This window comes from Mastacembelus armatus, chromosome 16 (assembly GCF_900324485.2).
Source record: "Mastacembelus armatus chromosome 16, fMasArm1.2, whole genome shotgun sequence".
NCBI classification, from domain to species: domain Eukaryota; kingdom Metazoa; phylum Chordata; class Actinopteri; order Synbranchiformes; family Mastacembelidae; genus Mastacembelus; species Mastacembelus armatus.
This window is the reverse complement of record NC_046648.1, coordinates 1,999,083-2,016,617: the sequence shown is the minus strand read 5'-3', so window position 1 is coordinate 2,016,617 and position 17,535 is coordinate 1,999,083. Positions and strand designations below refer to the sequence as shown.

The 17,535-nt window shown below is 43.4% G+C and overlaps 1 protein-coding gene across 3 annotated transcripts in view; it reads right to left on the bottom strand.

Annotated features, from left to right (window-relative positions):
- hivep3b (HIVEP zinc finger 3b) overlaps positions 1-17,535 on the bottom strand; it is a 36,089-nt gene that overhangs the window by 15,722 nt on the left and 2,832 nt on the right. Inside the window, exon 2 of one of the 3 annotated variants that reach the window (XM_026293051.1) lies at positions 1,926-1,971. The exons of the other annotated variants lie outside the window; for them this stretch is intronic. The gene's annotated coding sequence lies outside the window, so the exon portion shown is untranslated. The remainder of the gene's footprint in view (positions 1-1,925; positions 1,972-17,535) is intronic. 3 annotated transcript variants of the gene reach the window in all.

Below are 17,535 nucleotides of genomic sequence, written 5' to 3'. Positions count from 1 at the left end.
CACTGTGTCTAGGAGGTCCGGCAATTATTACTTCTCCAAACTATAAATGCCATTAACAAACATTTAGCTCAACTCCTTCTCGGTAAGTAGTGCAGGAGCTGCACAGCAGTTTTACAGTTAAAACTTCATTATCATGCACAGAGGAGAATGGCCGGCAGAGTTTGAGCTCATTTACTCTTCAATACCCAGATGTATTCATGCAGCCGGTAATGATGGATAAAAAATATGGGCTAAACATTAAATTACCATGTGCCTTGAGAACAGATAAACCCTCTTAAGTGCTTTTTAAAAAATCTGCTGTCATACTGTACCCCCACCCCCAAACACACACAAACTGTCTCTCTTACTGGCAGTAGCCTGGTACAGGTTCCCATGGAAACCAGCCTACTCTGAGCAACGGCAGATGGAGAGGGAGCTGGAGGTCTAAATTTATCTCCCAGCATCCTCTCTGACTACAGACACACACTGGCAGCAGGAAGTGAGGAGGGGTAATGCTTGGCCTCGCATGCATTGACAAGCTGGCATGACCCTTGACATCTGGGCCCCGTGATGGATGACAGGTTGTGGTCACAGCAGACAAATACATACTGTACTGCTGATAATCTGAATGCAGCATTACAACATTTGATCCTGAGCGAAAGGGTTCGGCAGCATTCCCTAAGTATTAGGTAAATGGAAACCGACTTCACTGCCCTTCCCCTACCTGTCAATCTGACTCGGGGCCAATCACAGAAACCCACGAAAAAACTGCTTGGGTTGATAGGTTACTTTAAAAAAATCCCAGAAGACAGAAGCAGGCACCGGGGATATAACTGATATCAGGGTGAGCCATGCTCTAAGGAAGACCTCATGTTTAAAAAAAAAAAACACACATACCGGAGCTCTCACTCATTCCCTCCTGGCTCTGTCTGGGATGCACCGGGATCACTGTAGCTTTGAGACGAGAGGGGGGTAAAGAAGGATTTCACAGGCCTTCGATATGAGACTGAGACTTCACAACCATAAGTGTTCGCTTTGATTAAACAGAAACCAGTGAACTGCAGGTCAATACTGTCCTTTAAATCAAACACACAGAGATTTAATAATACCCTTGGTGGTGGAAAATCTGGACCTTTGGTGACATAATCAACGAAGTGGCCACAACTTGCCACTTAAATTGCAGGTTGCCCAGTTTTCTATCATTTTATTTGTGGCCAGGACCTTCACAGATGGAAATCAGCTGTTTTTATTTACTTAGTTTGTTAAGTTTAATTATATAGTCCAAGTTTTGCATCAGATGGCCGTTCCTCTGATTGGAAAATTGGAGTTCTACCCTTGGACCCTCTTGTCTCTTGAAGAACCAACTCTACAAAATTTACATAAACTCAGGAAAAAACGGAGAAACCTCATGCAGGGTCAATAGCAGAGGGATCTCTCTCTTCCAGGGTGGGTATGCATCAAGTCTCATATGATGTTGTTTGTTTTAATGCAAACAACATTTAATGAAATCTGAGAATTACAATCTTTGTACCATGATCTCCATAAAATTCAATGACACCATTTCACACGCTAAAACACTGTCCCAGCCAGTGAGAAAGTGTCTTTGACATTAACATACAATGACAGTATAACTTTAAAAATACTTCTATGGATGCTTAAGTATTATATTATAATGTACAAGGCGGAAAATTTGTATTACTGATTTATCAAATGTGTATACAGTTCCACTGAACTAGCGTGGAAGCTGAAATAAGCAGAGAAGTAATTTGCTGTTAGTATAAAAAAAATAAAAAAAATACTATTAAGGTGTTAAAGAGAAGGGGGAAACGACTGGAGACAGAGAGGAAGGCAGGGATGGATTAAAATAAGAGAAGAAGACAGGGAGAGAAAGACAGAGAGTGTGGGGGGGGGGGCATGTAGAGAGAAACAGACAGAGTTTAGATTACCTGACAGTGCAGTCTGGTCTTCCCCCTCAGAGAAGCTTCACAGGCACTGTGAGACAAGCAGGGAGAGCCAGAGAGTGAGAGCGGATATGACTGTTTGAGTGGGTGTGTTGCCGAGAGAGAAAAAGAGAGAGGGAGAGGAGGAGGAGGGCCGGGGGTAAGGCGAAAAAATAAAAAAGTGACAGGGAGAGAACGACTCTAAATGAATGTTTTCACTGTACAGATGTAAACGGGAAGAGAAGAAAGATGCAAACTCATATTCTCATAGCCTCATATTCCTGCAGCACGAATCTTAAAATCGTGTCCTTTTTTTTTGCATTTGCCATGTTTTTTTAATTATCAGGTCAACGAAATGCCTAAATATTCAGGGCAGAAACACCTACCACTGTTTCTTTGACTCGCACATATTCAACACAGTGCTGAGAGACAGGATTACAAACAGGTCTTACACAGTTTTCCTGTGCAACACCGAGCCCTCCAGGCAATTCCTTACAATTATCACCTCCTTATCAGCAAAGTTATCTTATTTTAGTGGCAGGTGGAAAAAATAAATAAAGCCCAGACCTTCTTTCTATGTGACAAAACCTGTGCCTACGAAGCAGGTCTCGTTTACATAAATCTCCCAGTTCCAGCCAGAGTGTCACTGTGCTGCATCTGCAAATGAATTCCAGAGTGGCATTCATTCAAGTAAGCCCCCGCATTACGCAGAACTCAGGCTCAGGCCTACTGTATCAGCAGTGCAACACGAGAGAGAGAGGGAGAGAAACAGAAAGAGAAAGAGAGAATTGAGAATGAACGGAGGTCCTGCTGTTCCATAGAGCTCTGCCTCATTGGCAGAGCACAGGAAGCGTGAGTCACACACTCTAAAATAAACACTCTCACACAGCGACGAGCCGGCACACAGAACGAGCGGATGGCTGGGCCACTGATCAGAAGGCAGGCGGAGGGAACATGGATCCTCACAGGCCAGCGACACGTGGTGCCCTGGTGGGACTCTCAGGCAGATGACAGGATGAGTCAAGGGAAAAAGATGGTTCTCTCCCTCTCTAACTGCTCCATTCTGTTTTCTCTGTTTTTCTATTTAACCATGCCTATCATACACCTGCCCCCCCCCCCCGACATTCAGCCTCTGTGTTTCCTTTCTTGTTTCATGTGCTTCCAGTCAATAGCAGTGTTGTTCAGGACTGGTGATTACCCCTGACTCCGTGCTGCTGCTGGCTGACTGCTGTAGGGGATTGTGCTGGCCTGATGCTGGGCTACTCTCACAGCCTGCTGGCTTCGCTGGCCAAGGCACTGTATTGTGTCCGCCTGAATGTGCTCATTGTCACTCTTTACAGCGCACACCTTCTATACTGTACTTTCCTGTGAGGGACCTTCACCCATCTGTCATCCCTTTGTCCTCTGTTTCTCAGACTGAGGGGTTCTGACGGGAAGGTGGGGAGCAATGTGGGTGGGGACATGGAGCAGAGGCCCAGGAACAAAACTGCCACTGTGGCAATGATTGACAGGAAAGTTGCTCTGCACAGACGTAACGATTAGCAAGGCTAGGGCCCGAGCTGCAGACACACAGTGTGGTGAGAGAGCTGAGCGATGCTAACCTCAACAGCCAAGCAACACCAGAGAAGGTAATAATAATAAAAATATTACTGGAACAAAAATGGGAAGTGCAACAATCGTGAAGGTGTGAACTCAAGCTTTCGTGAGTCTAGGATCAAAAGTAACCCTATGCTAACCACTGGCCCCTAGCATGTCAGGCACACATTATGCAAAGCTGTTCTCATTTACAGTAAATTGAAACAAGGACTCCCCTGTGGTATGGTCACATGAGGTAATTTCATATAGGACACACAGCTATACATTATAATGCAGAGGCAACAACACCTAAAATGCAAACATCATGCTTTATAGGAAACTGTACTCTGTTTTTGAGCAGCCACAGACTATAATTTTGACCAAATTAGTGGTTAGTGAATTTACAGTCAACCATACCGATGACATATTTTTGGACTTTCACTCCATAAACTGCAGACACAGGCAGTAAAATGGGCAAATGTGGGAGCATTCAGAGAGTGTTCTCTCTGTTCTGAGGGCAGATTATTTCAGACGTGTGGTAAACTGACTCCCCTCTGTCCATACGACTGTGATGATAGAAACAAGATCCACTTAAACAGGGAGCCCACCTAGCATATATAGTCACTGTGGCTAAGTATTGCTTAACCTGTTTGTGTTTATGTGGAAAAAAACTGGGTGCAACAAAAAAGGTGCCTAACTGCACACTTGGGCCGGGTCTTCTGGAAACAGCACATTAAGCCAATAGATCCTGTCATTACTCAGGTAAATGAAGCTGTGTACTCTCTCAGCCTCCACCTCAAAGTGTAACTCCAACATTAGTTTGGCAAAACCACGAGAAGCGAAACATCTGTTGATTGTCTCGACTGCATGGCACCACAGAAAAGGTGTTAAGACACTAATAAGTAAGTGTTATTGAGTAGGCAAGTGATCACTGTGCAGCTTATGTCATATACTTTAGATTTGCAACATTATGCAAATTGCCAGTCTGATCTAACTCAGTTGCACGTTGCATTTATTGCTAATTAGCAAATATTAACTACCTAACATGGTGTCAAAAACCTGTTGCATTTATTACCCACAATGCAGCTTGACTGTGTGGAGATTTTGATGTGTTATACTGGAAAGTGATTGCACTCGAGGCAATTACAGCCCAAATGCACATGCACAACTCCCGCAGCCACAACAGACTTTACACAACTTTTCCCCACATGTACAGGAGCTGGGATCAATAAGCAGAATTGGAAGGTCAGTGGAGGACCTCTTTAAATACTGCTCTTAGCCTTGTTAGAAAGAGCAAGATAAGTCAAACTTCAATTTAATGCCTTACACTGAGCTGAGCTGAAAGTTAAAATGAACTGAAATGAAATATGTATTTTAACATGAACTAAAATAAGGAAATATAAGATAAAAGTTGTAGAAGCAGCTAGTGGGGATTGTCTTATGCCCCAAATGGAGTGGAGCGTGCTAGTCTTTTGTTATTGCCAATCGATATGTATCCTCAGCAGATGTGATATCTGATCCTATAAAACACTGAAATACTGACCGCCCTCGTTTTCACTTAAAATCTTTTAGACTTTTTACTTTTCTTTATATCGAGGATTTTTTTTTTAATCTATGCCACTTTTGTGTCTCTGAGAAATAGAAAATTCCCTCTTTGCAGCCATTCTCCCTATTTAGTTCTCAATTTCAGCCTTGCATCACACTCTCATTAGCTTTTCCTTTTCCATGGTGCTGAAGCATTAATAAGCACCAATGTCTTTACATGCGGCAGAGTAAACTTGAGCAAGGCTACCAGGAAATCATGTCTCCAGGGTTGCTGTGGGTAGTGATTATGGAAAGTAGTCTGGCCCTGAGCAAAGTCCCTGATTGGTAAGTGATACCATGTATAGAGCTGATATATCATTAACAATTTGTGATGGTACTATAAACCCAGTTATTATACTCATAGAATATCGGTATTTGCTTTGTCTTAAAAGACTCACCGTCTCAAAGACAAACTTGTCTTCCTGCATGAAACAAACACATCGGGGACAGCGGCTGTGAACAACAAACAAATTCTGCGGCCTTGCAGGGAGTTACTGTAACAGAACTGAAACAGATATCGAATACCCGTCAAAGAAACTTCCATCTGTCTGCTTCTCCACAGCTCAGCACCAAACATCACAACAGAGCAGCAGTGATGTGCAAATGAAATAAAAGAGTGACAAAGCATGGGGTGTGGAGTTGGGGTGGTGGAGGGGGTGGCAGTGGATAAATATAGAAAGAGGAACTGACATTTTCAAAAGCTGTCCTCCCTGCACCCACAGGTTTCACTGATGCGTGGATGTCAAGTTCACAGTGCAAATTCTCCCACGCAGCTTACTGTAGCAATTGTTCACAGTTGGTGGAATCATATTTGCTATCTCTGTCGTTGCACAACTGAAAAGGAGTGGCTGCATCATAGGGCTAAAATTTACAAAATATTTTGGTAGGTTAAGTTTAGAAAGGTTAGGAGGTTTTGTCATAACCAGCAAGATGTTATGACAATGATGTTTTCCACAGAATTAGAAAACAACCTCAATGTGCTGGTCAGGGACAAACGTGCATTTGGGGACTGATTTTATGACAGCGATGATTTTAGTGCAGTTATTTTCGTCTTTGCTGCACTTATCTGTTGTTTTACAAAGCGGCCCATGTGGATTGCTCCCCAGTGATGGGAAAGCCTGTGCTAGTTCCTCTTTCTGCAGCTGCTGTACTGCATCCTGTGTGAAGTTGAAGAAGGTACTATAGCACCATACATAACCTGGCGCCATGCCTTATCTCCTCATCTCAGTTCCTTGTGACTTTGTTAACCTGAGCTTTTAAGTCGAAACGGCCGGTGCTGCACAAACACAGACACCGGGAAGAGTCAACAGGTGGAAGCTCGGACTGAGTGTGTTCAAACATGAGGACCGGGCCGCAGAATGTATCAACACCACCTCCGTCCTTGCCTTCCTCTATTGGCCTGGCAGAGGGGCACCCATATGATTAGGGAGTTTACTCAAAGCCAGACCAGTCCAAGTAATTGCTACCCACAGTGACAAACAACTCCATTCAGCCTAAGTGTCAGTTTACTGTTTACTTTCCCTTCGTGCTGTGAGCCCCCGTTGCCCATTCTAAACAGTGCCATGCTGCATTAGCGGCCTGTCAACAGAGACTCTGCTGACACATCAATGCATCGTCAGCCAACCTTCAAACCCAACGCACGTATACAAGCGCTGTGAACCATTACCCATCTGTTTATGTGTTTGTTTCTGTAAAAGTGGGTGTGAGCACTTATGGCAGGGAGACAGAGGGAAAGAGCGCAAGACATAGAGCATAACAAGGCTGAGGAGAAAAAGAGAGTGTGTAGTAGTAAGAGAGAGAGAGAGGGAGAGAGAGAAGACTCTTGTATATGGGTGTTTCGTTCTCTCAGTGCACAGCCCTGACCTACGGGAGTGACTCTATCTACCATCTGAGACAATCTTATAAAAGGCTATCAAATGTGAGTGTGGTGTGCAGCCTCTATATCTTGAGACTGCAGCTCCAGGGCTGAATGAGACAGTCCATCAATCACACACAACAGTCAAGTGAAGCTAACAGTCTCTTAGTAAATCTGTGAATGTGTGGCTGTGCATGTGCAGAGAAGTAAAATGCTGAATCTACAGAATACATGAATGTATGTCAACTATAAACTGTTATGAAGGTTGCTCACTGCATATAGATACTCTAAGTTTTTGTACGTCTCTATACTTACGGACAATGACACTAGGGCAGGAACTGGTTATTGGTTTTTATTGCTGTACTTAAAACTCCAAGTTTAATCCTCTGAACCCATCCATCCATTTCCTATGTCGCTCATCCTGTGGAGGGTCCTGGGGGGTGCTGGAGCTGATCATAGCTGACACTGGGTGGTAGGTGGTGTAGCCCCTGGACTGACTGCCTGTCTATCTAACCTGCACGTCTTTGGACTGTGAACCTAGAGAAAACCCATGTAGAGTCAGGAAGAACATGCAAACTCCATGCACAAATGCCTAGGTCAGCTGTGGGCTCAAACCCAGGACCTTCTTGCTGTGAGGTTACAGTGCTAACCACTGACCACCCTACCAGGGAGCCCACAACACTTTTTGTGTGGTGTCGGCTGATGTTTTTGACTGAATTGGTCCAGTTTTGGGATATCCAACAGGAACGGTTGCCTCCTCCCAAAACCCAGTGAGTTGAATGGCATGCCCATAAAAAACTTTACACATTTCACAGATGTCCATCCATTCTATGGACTGGTTAGTCCAACTCAGGCTGGAGCCAGTCCCACATGACACTGGACAAGAGGCTGGACAGATCATCAGTCTATTGCTGACACCAAGAGACACACAAACACTCACATTCACACCTACGTCCATCCATCCATCCATAATCTGTACCTGCTTACAGGGAGAACATCCAAACAAGATAGAAAGGCTCCAGGGTCGAACAGGATTTGAACCCAAAACCTTCTTGCTGTGAAGCAACAGTGGCATCCAGGTTTCTCTGCTTATTTCTGCACTTCACTGAAATCATCATGCTACTTTCACTGTGCTAATCTTATCTTCACAGTAACTGTTGTCATAGCCAGAGAGGTAAAGAGCAGAGCCTTACTGTACTGTAAACAAAAAGGTTGAGAAGGATTAACGTGTCGAGATGAGTGTCAATAACTGCATGTTGCTGAGTGACACAGTGCAAACATACGGTGCCATACAATTTCCTTACCAAAAGTGAGATGCTGGAAGAAGTAAATTATTATAAAACATGGCCCACTCCACTGCTCACCAGCTGGCCCACTTTGTGTTACAAGACAGACAGAAATGTGTCACTGGCTGTAGTCATTGTTGCAGGGAGGTGCTGTCTACTCGGGCCATAAGGGAAGGCCACACACAGTCACACCGTCTGGTTCCAGGGTATGGTAACAAACCCATATTCCTGCTGGTAGACACACTACTTCTAAATGAGATCATATCATGGTCTGCATATAGTCCACATAACACACGCTCACACATAAAACATGCACATTTTCCTCTCCCCTGACCACTCAGGCTGTTCAAATTGTTCTAGTAGGTAACTGAGCCCGAAGGTCACGTGACCCGCGTTAGGGGAATTAGTGGTGCATTCCTCCAGCTGTCATCACCTCATAAAGATCTGGTTAAGAGAAACCTGACTCCAAAAGCTGGCTCGCCACCTCTCATCCCTTTCTTCCACCATCCTACTCGTCTTCAGAGCTGCATCCTCCTGCCTGTGAGCCTGATCATTTGAATATAAAGCAGAGAAACAAAGAGCTCCTTAAAATAGAGATGCTGTGGCTTTCAAAGAAGCATGTTGGAGAGACACAACAGGAAAACAGAGAGAAAAAAGGGAAACAAAGCAGAAAGAGAAAGACAGATATATAAAGTGTCTTATGGCGAACAAGTGAGACACTGTGCTGCCATCCCTTTATGGATATACACACACTAGATCATCATGTTAACTCAGATGTTTCCCCATTGGGAAAGTTTATTATAGGAGCTTTGTGCCAAAGACACCTGTATGAACCACCTGTAAAATATTTGACCTCCACCTGTAAGCACATGCTCATTGATATCATACTACGCCAAACAGAACAACCAAAAAGACACATAAGCAAATCGTATCTACTCCTGAAGTACTAAACAGTTTATTTCATTAGGTAAAATAAAGGGTTGACCCACTGAATGAGCCACCTGACACACTATTTTTCCTTGGTTTGACAAAACCATCAGGCTCAAGCTCAGTCTCTCACATCGTTTGTTTAAATAGAACTACTCAGTGGGACATGGAGCAAACAATTTGAACCCACCAACATGACAGAATGATAGAGAAGCAACGATAAGGTGAGTTTTTGAGAAGAATCTGCACTTAATGGACACTTGATGCTCTACCAAAGTGTAAATAACCTCATCTTCCATAAACCACGAGTAGTTTATGTCAAACCGTTCCTTTGCGAGCATATACTGTCTGTAACATCAGCCCGAGCTGCATGAAATCACTGGCATGCTATTATTTCTCTCTGGGTCAGCATTTGTACCATGGAAATATTCAGGACAGCAGCAGCCTTTTATGCATCCCAAACAGATTTTCTGACACAGTTTTATTCTTTGTTTATGGAGTTTACATTTTTTTCAGTTTTCATGCCTTGAATTCACTGCTTCTGTGGTTAGTGGGTCCAATTCACCCTGTTCCAACTGATTCAGCAATGCACTGCTTTTATGTGCTGTGCAGACGTTTTAGACACTTTAGATGTTTTAGTTTCTTATTCCACAACATCATCAGGTGCCTGACTGATCCCAGGTTCATTGTGCAGGACAAGAAGTCCAAACAGAACCCACTAGAGTTCTTGAAGAACTATTTTCAGGGGCAAAAAGAACCAGGAGTCCTGCAGCAGATGGTCTGACCCCCACAGAGCCCTGATCTGGGCAGTGTGGAGTCAGTGTGGGATTACATGAGACAGAAACACTGGGACAGTCTGAATCTACAGTTGCAGCTTCTCCAAGGTTCTGCAAAGTACCAGGAGAACCTGAGAGAACTGCTGCTGGTTTAAAAGGTGAGAGCTGCAGATACTGATTAGATTTAGGTTTGGTCCCTTTGCTACACTTTGGATGATGGTAATTGATAAATGAAAATCTATTTATCAATTTATGTTAAAACCATCTGCTATGTATTTTAAGTGCTTTAAACTCTTGTACAGTACTGTATCTAAAATCAAAACACAATAAAATTTAAATATAAATATGTATATAAATTAGTTTTTAGTTGCAGCTGTTATTAATGCCTGTTTACCTGTTTTTCTTTAATGTCATAGTTAACTGGGGGGAGTTTGCTTAATTTATAATAGGCTGTGTTAGGGTACTGTAAATAAGCAGATATGGAGTTATACTTTGAGGACTCATATTCATCCTATATTCTCTCTCTACTGTTAAAACAATCTGACTGTACATTCACACACAACCAATATATCAAACACTACAGTTAATTCATTTCCTAGAGAGCTGAACAATAGGAGAGACCTTAGTGATGTGTGGTTAACAACATCGACAGCTGACTTTCTGTGGTCAGCAGCCACATATTCAGTCTAGTTAAATTATTCAATACAAAAAAGGCTCATTACACTAAAAAAAAAAAGTCTCATAGCTGCAAATTCAAGGTGGTGATTTTTTTAGTAATTAATTATTAAGAGCCAATAACTTAAATGTGACGTTACATACAGTTGAACAGCAACAAAGTGATGGAGGTAAAGAACAAGCTCCACAGCTCAGGTTTGTGATGACGGTGACGGACAGGAGGACGTGTGGATCAGGACTCTTTCAGTGAAAACACTCTCTGGATTTTATGATCAGGCACACACACATACAGTATACATGCACACTGCACACACACATGCAGAAAAAACAATAACATGAGCAAAACCACATTAGGCAGGTCATGGCAGACAGGGTCTTGCCAGCCCACAGGTTTTACTTTCCACATTGTGGCCTGGCAAAACTCAGCGGGCGTTTGGTTGGAACAGACGTCATTACCCGTATGCTGTACAAGGAATAACTGAGTGGCATCACTCAGACTTCAACATAAACCTTCTCTCTGCAAATTACAAAGAATCGAAATAATATTTTCACACTATTAGTCTACTGTGGCCGTGATACTGAATACGACAGCACAGCGGTTTTCTGAGCTAAACGCTAATGTCAACGTGCTGCAATGCTGACTGTTAAAATGTTAACATACTTATGTTTAGCAGGTACTGTTTGCCATGTTCGCCATCTTTGTCTAACCTGTTAGTGTGCTAATATTTACTAATGAGCACTTTTCCACGAAGTACAGCTTAGTTTGGCAGGTATTAGGTTATAATTCAAAGCAGCTGACAAGCTCAAACAAATTGACATATGCAGGAAAAATAAGAAAATCACATTCTACCCGCAACAAATTTCACTGCAATGCATCCAAGAGTAAGTTTCACTTAAAATCAAAATGGACAATCCCCTGGCTCCGACCAGTGGAAATAGCTCATATCAGGTCAAAGAGGTGGGTCGACAAAACTACACTGCAGTGATTTTGAACTGCTGACACTAAATAGAGGATAAAGATAAACAAATGACAACAAATCAGCCTGAGACCAAAGGCCCAGTTTGGATTTAGAAGAATATGAGTTTTGGAAATCTTTACACAGCCTTGATTGATGACATACAGACTAAAGTAGCAAAGACTTGGCAGATGAGAAGCAGAATACAATGAAACACTGTTCGCCTTGAAAAACTGAACAGAGGATAATCTGATAACACTGTAGTTACAAAGAAAAGCAATAAGCAGTGCATTACATAGATTGATGGGATGAAACTCTGATACTCTCCACAAAGCAAACTGCAGCTTCTGAGTTTTGCAGCTGCACTTCAGCAACAAAAGCAGAAAATGTCTGAGCAAAAAACACCCAGGAGAAAACACGTCCTCTTTCCATCTTTGCAAGGCTCTAACCTGGTCAATGACGACAACCACATCCAGATCATAACTTCTAAGCTCTTGACCCACCAAAAACACAACTACGACCAGATAGTTACCGTCCTAGCAACAGGGACAGCTCACTCTCACAAGGCCAGAGACCATCCATCTCACAGGCGGACATAGAAACATTAGACTTTCATAGCTCAAAGAATTAATGCAAGATTCACATATCTCATTATGTTGCTTGTCATAAAGACAGTTTGCAAATCATGTAATCACACATAGGGGATCTTCATTTCTTTAAAGCCCTGAAACAAAGTGTTTTTGCATTTCTCTCACTCTTTTGCTCAGAGACAAAATAATTTCCCCACTCTATACCCCCCACTCTCTCCCAAGCCAAAACTCTCACTAGGGTCTCTCCTGATCATCTCCCTCTTCTATGTAATTTAGGCACACCCACAGTAATGGACACCCTACTCAGAGGCATTGAGTGGGAACTCAGCCCTGCTGCTGCAGCTACTGTCCACACAAAGAATCCCAATCAGTCTCTCAGTCTACCCACATACTGCTGCTACAGCTCAGAGGTTCAGGTGCAACTGATAGAGAGAGACAGAGAGACAGAGACAGAGAGAGAGAGAGAGGTTGGGGGTGGCCTAAAGAACATGGAGAACAAAACTTGGGGGGAGTTGAACCCTCTGCCTCCTCATCTGATCACAAGACACCAGCTGTGCAGCTCCTGGTACCTCTACGAGCACAGGTGTCAGAGTGAAATATGAGATCCAGCCTTCAGCCAGAGGTGCACCATGAAGCACCATGTGCCCCACATTCCTCATTCTACATTCCCTCTAGACTCATCACTGGCCCTGGTGAACCTGCCAATCAGCTGACACAGGGAATGAGGGGGTCCTCAAACGACAAGTGCAGTGTCATTAAGCATATTAGAGCTGCAGACTGTTGATGAATACTCAAAAGCCTGCAGAGACTAAGCTGGGGTTGCTGCCTGTGCTGACGGTGCAAAGCTGGGGAAAAAGGGGGCGAGGTGGGGGACTACCTGGGTGCAAATACTGGGACTGCTGTGAGGACAGCAGGAATACATGACACAAAACGCTGGGACACTTCGAACTTTGGAACAGTTTTGACAATGTCCTCTGTCCTTTTCCCCATAACATACTCTCCCCTGGCTTTGTCAGTATAAGATTATGTCTTGGTTATGACAGCCATGCAAAATTTATAATATTCAATTCATTTGGACTTAATTGTTATGTGTCTTCAGCCGATATGGTGCAGTGCCCATCACCCTGCACCGGGTAAGTATGCAGAGCCCAGAAAATGGATTACACACAGGACTTTTGCATGTTAGCATCATCTGTTTGTCTTGGTTCTGTGCCTTTCCTCAGGTTCACCCACAATGCATCCCATCTCATCCTTGCTCTGCAGGAGGTGATGAAAACATAGCCCTTAACATCCAGCAGGAGAGGATAAACATGTGGCTCTGTGATGAGCAGCACACACTTTTTTTCATCGTCTGTTTATTTTCTCAATTACACCGGGTGAGTCTGTGTCAGCAGCTTTGGGGCTTTGCTTTGGCAAGAGGAGGGAGAGGAGGATCCTCTCCAGGGGTGCAGAAGTTTCCAAAGGAAGCATGGCACAAACGATGTGTGTGTGTGTGTGTGTGTGTGTGTTTGTATGTGAAAAATACAGTTTGTGAGTGAACTTCAATATTAAACTGCTTTGTCCTCCCCATCTTCCACAACTTCCCGAACAGAGTGATTCATGTTGAGCAGCACCATCACCTGACCATTCATCTCCACCATCTGTTAATACACCATGACAGTGTGACATGAGATTACTTCACTAAGGCTGCAGGGCATTGTGGAGCGTGATCCTGCCTAAGATGATTCACCTACTGTCGTGCTTTTTTTTTTTTTTTTTTGGCATGAAGCGGCTACATGAACTCAACACCAGGAGCAGCCTGTCTCATCAAGACTCATTAGACAGACAGACAGACAGACACCCAAATAAACAAACACGTGTTAGGTCAGCAAAACACAACCTCAGGCTGACACAACGTCAGTAGTACTGTAGGATTGCAACCAAGCTTTAGTCCCAGCCCATAGTTTAAAGGACTATGTAGGTGTGCAGGTTTTAGTAGTTATGTTTAGTCATGATGTGCATAACAAAGTAAGTATTCAGATTTCATTGTTTCATTCAACACAAGAGGTCAGACGAAAGTTCTGCAAAGCAAACACTGATTTCTGTTCCCTCCTGACCCATCTTAAGCCTGTTTCCAAGGTCGGCTGATAAACTTCATATGTCAAAGAAGTGAATGGAAACCAGTGGATGCCTAGATAGCAGCATGGTTTGCAAAAAGGTTAGATTTTATGTAAAGGGTTGCAGCAAATAACCTAACATGCAAAATCACTGCTATGGTCCCGTAACTAGGTCTTTTATCTGCCGTGACACTACAGTCTCAGCTACACTCAGTGTGACATGCAGACTATGACGAATGTGACTCAACAGATGTGGACCATTGCAATAAGCCACAGTAGCTGAGTAGTGCCTCCTATTATGCTTCCAGTCACTGCTTCCAAAGTCCCTCCCTATATAATAAAAATTACAATTTACTATCCAATGGAGAAAATCCCATGCTCTCTGAATTTAATTAGCCACGTGCATAATCTTTCTCAGACTCATTCCTCAGCAGCATTTAGCAAGAGAATCTGTGAACTTTGCAAAGTTCAGATCAGTTTAACAAAATTTAACAACCACAAAGATTTTTCCCATTCTTTGCAGAATAATTACAGGCTATTCCACCGCTTTGGCACATAAAGGTATAAAGGTAGAGTAGGGAGATCGATTTGGCAGTTCTGTGACAGGCACTTTTAACTTTATTGAAGTACACTGGTAGCCTGTGTTCTGTCTAAACCAAGCTAGGAATGCTCATGCAAATATTGACCTTCAATTAGATGAAATAGACGCCCTCGCGTTGGGACTGAAATATGGAGACATCAGCAAAAACATTGCACACATAAACACACACAGAATATATATATATATATATATATATATATATATATATATATATATATATATATAAACATGCAGAGACATACCCACACAGTGTTCGCAAACACATCTTGTGTAAATTCGCTTCATTCATAGTGTGAACTGACATCAAATGGAAGACGACTGCAGAACCTGAGACCTTTAAAAGGTAGCTTTAACCTCAAACAGGATGTCAGCACAGCATCAGTAGCGTCACAAAACCACAACAAAAATGAACAGTTCTACCCTGACAAAACATACACAGACCAGAATCTGTAGCGTTTGGTGCCCTTTAACAGGGTGAAGAGCAAATGACCTTCCCAAGTGATGGCAGTCGACCACTCTCCTGCATAATTAACAGCGTCTAAAATGAGGTGTTCTTTATATGACCTCACCTGACAATGTCAGGGCACAGCATGCCTACAGGGACTCTGCGGTAAATAACAAATGCATGTGAGGGGCCCACAGCACACATACAGACCAACTTTTTACTTCAGTTTTTACGTCTGATCAGATCATGATCTCAAAACATAAAAAAGACCAAGCCCCAGAGGTCCCTGCAAGCCGACACACTTCATGGCATGAAGGCACACCAGGTAAGAAAGTGTTCCTTAAGGCTGTACAAGGTTGACTGACAGCGCCACGAGACAGTCAAAGCACATCTGGATTATACCGACTGCTGTTCCACAGATTTCACAGGGTATTTAAAGAATGCTGCTAAAGGAGGGTGTCCAGGGGTTATTTCAACTGCTCTGCTTCAGTGACAGCAACATGGCTGGGGAGGATTGTGCTGGAGCATTGCCTGCTGCCTTGATTTGCTCGGCAGATCCACAGCAAGGCTGGAAGGATTTTCCCCCAAAGCCCTCTTACCCTCCCACAGAGCAGAAATCCCCTCCAATCCTCACTCGCAGTTCCTGCAGGGACGCCTTACACACCGAGACAAAGGACTCCAGAGAAGAAGAAGGAGGACAGGAGATGAGAGGAGAGGAGAGAAAACACAAGCACGGAAGAAATTAGAAAAGAGGAGAGGAAACAAAAGGAGAGGAATAAAGAGATAAATGACAACGGAAGACACTAACAGGACATACTATACACGTACTATATATATATATATATCATTAGGAAAGTTCATCATTAAAAAAGTAGCTTCATCTCCTTCACCCGCTGTTTTTTGTAAAGTGCCTGGAGATGGTTGTATTGTGATTGGACGCTATACAAATGAACTGAATTGAACTGAACTGAATCCTCACACACTTACAAATAGTCCTCACAGGCCACGAGGAGCTTCAAAATGTAAATAAGACACACAAAGCAGAGAAAAACCACAAGATATCACTTCAGGTGTTAGTTAATCACCACAGGTTACCGTGGTGAGCCGACACCTGGAGACTGCGACCCGTGCAGATGCAGCGTGAGCTGAGGGGTGTGGTCAGAGTCCGAGGCCCATCTTGGGACCATGAGAGATAAAGCAAGTGATTTGGAAGAGGGAGGGATATCTAGTCATGACATATAATACCTTGCCTGCCTCCCCGATCAATACACACACTAGGCATTCATCTAATCTTTCAAGGCAACAAGAGAGTTTTGTGCCTGACCTCCAGAGGGTGGGGTTTAATCCCCTCATTCAAATATGCATATCCAGTAATTGATAAGACAGTGTACTATGTGCAGCCCACATGTAAAACAAAAACCTCACCAGCAAGACTTTGGCTGAGCCGTTTCCAGACATACCTGTGGTAAAAGCAGCACAGAAGCTTACAATCACAATACAGCGATCGTTTTTACACAATCGAGGCCACCGAGGAACGAGAACACATGCACGAAAACGCCCTCAATGTTGATACAAAGAGAAAACACTAAGATTATATGATATGCAGAGGAGAACAATAGAAAACATAAATCTAGTGAGAACGACACTACGATCTGGTGAGAGGTTAGTAATAATAAACCTGTGGCCTATTTTGAAGGAGGAATGCCTTTGCCAACAGCAAAAAAAACTCCACTGGCATTCCACCTGAACGCCAACTGTGCCCAAGTGGCTAATGATTAACTCTTATGAGGGGAGTGTTTGAATAAGCAACTGTGCTGCCTGTCGACCTGCACATGCACAGCATCGTCCACATATACTATTACATAACGTGGGCAACCATGCTAACACACACACACACACACATACACACACACACCACAGACTATGCTCCCTGGAGAACACAAAGAAACTCTATCTCCATTTGGAGGGGCAGCCAATAAACTGGCCTGGGCAAGAGGTTGAGTCCAGGCCAGACACAGATAGACAACAATCCCCACCCACCCACCCACCCACCCATCCCCTCCAACAGACACACACACACACACACACACACACACTGACCCAAATGATGCAAAGTTACAACCACTGACTGCAGACTATAAATAACAGACAGGATCTCTTTAAAAAGCATCTATCCAGAAAATGTTACAACATGATTGCACACATTTAGTAAAGTTATTGGGCTAGTGGGACATTTGTGAAGTTGGCAGA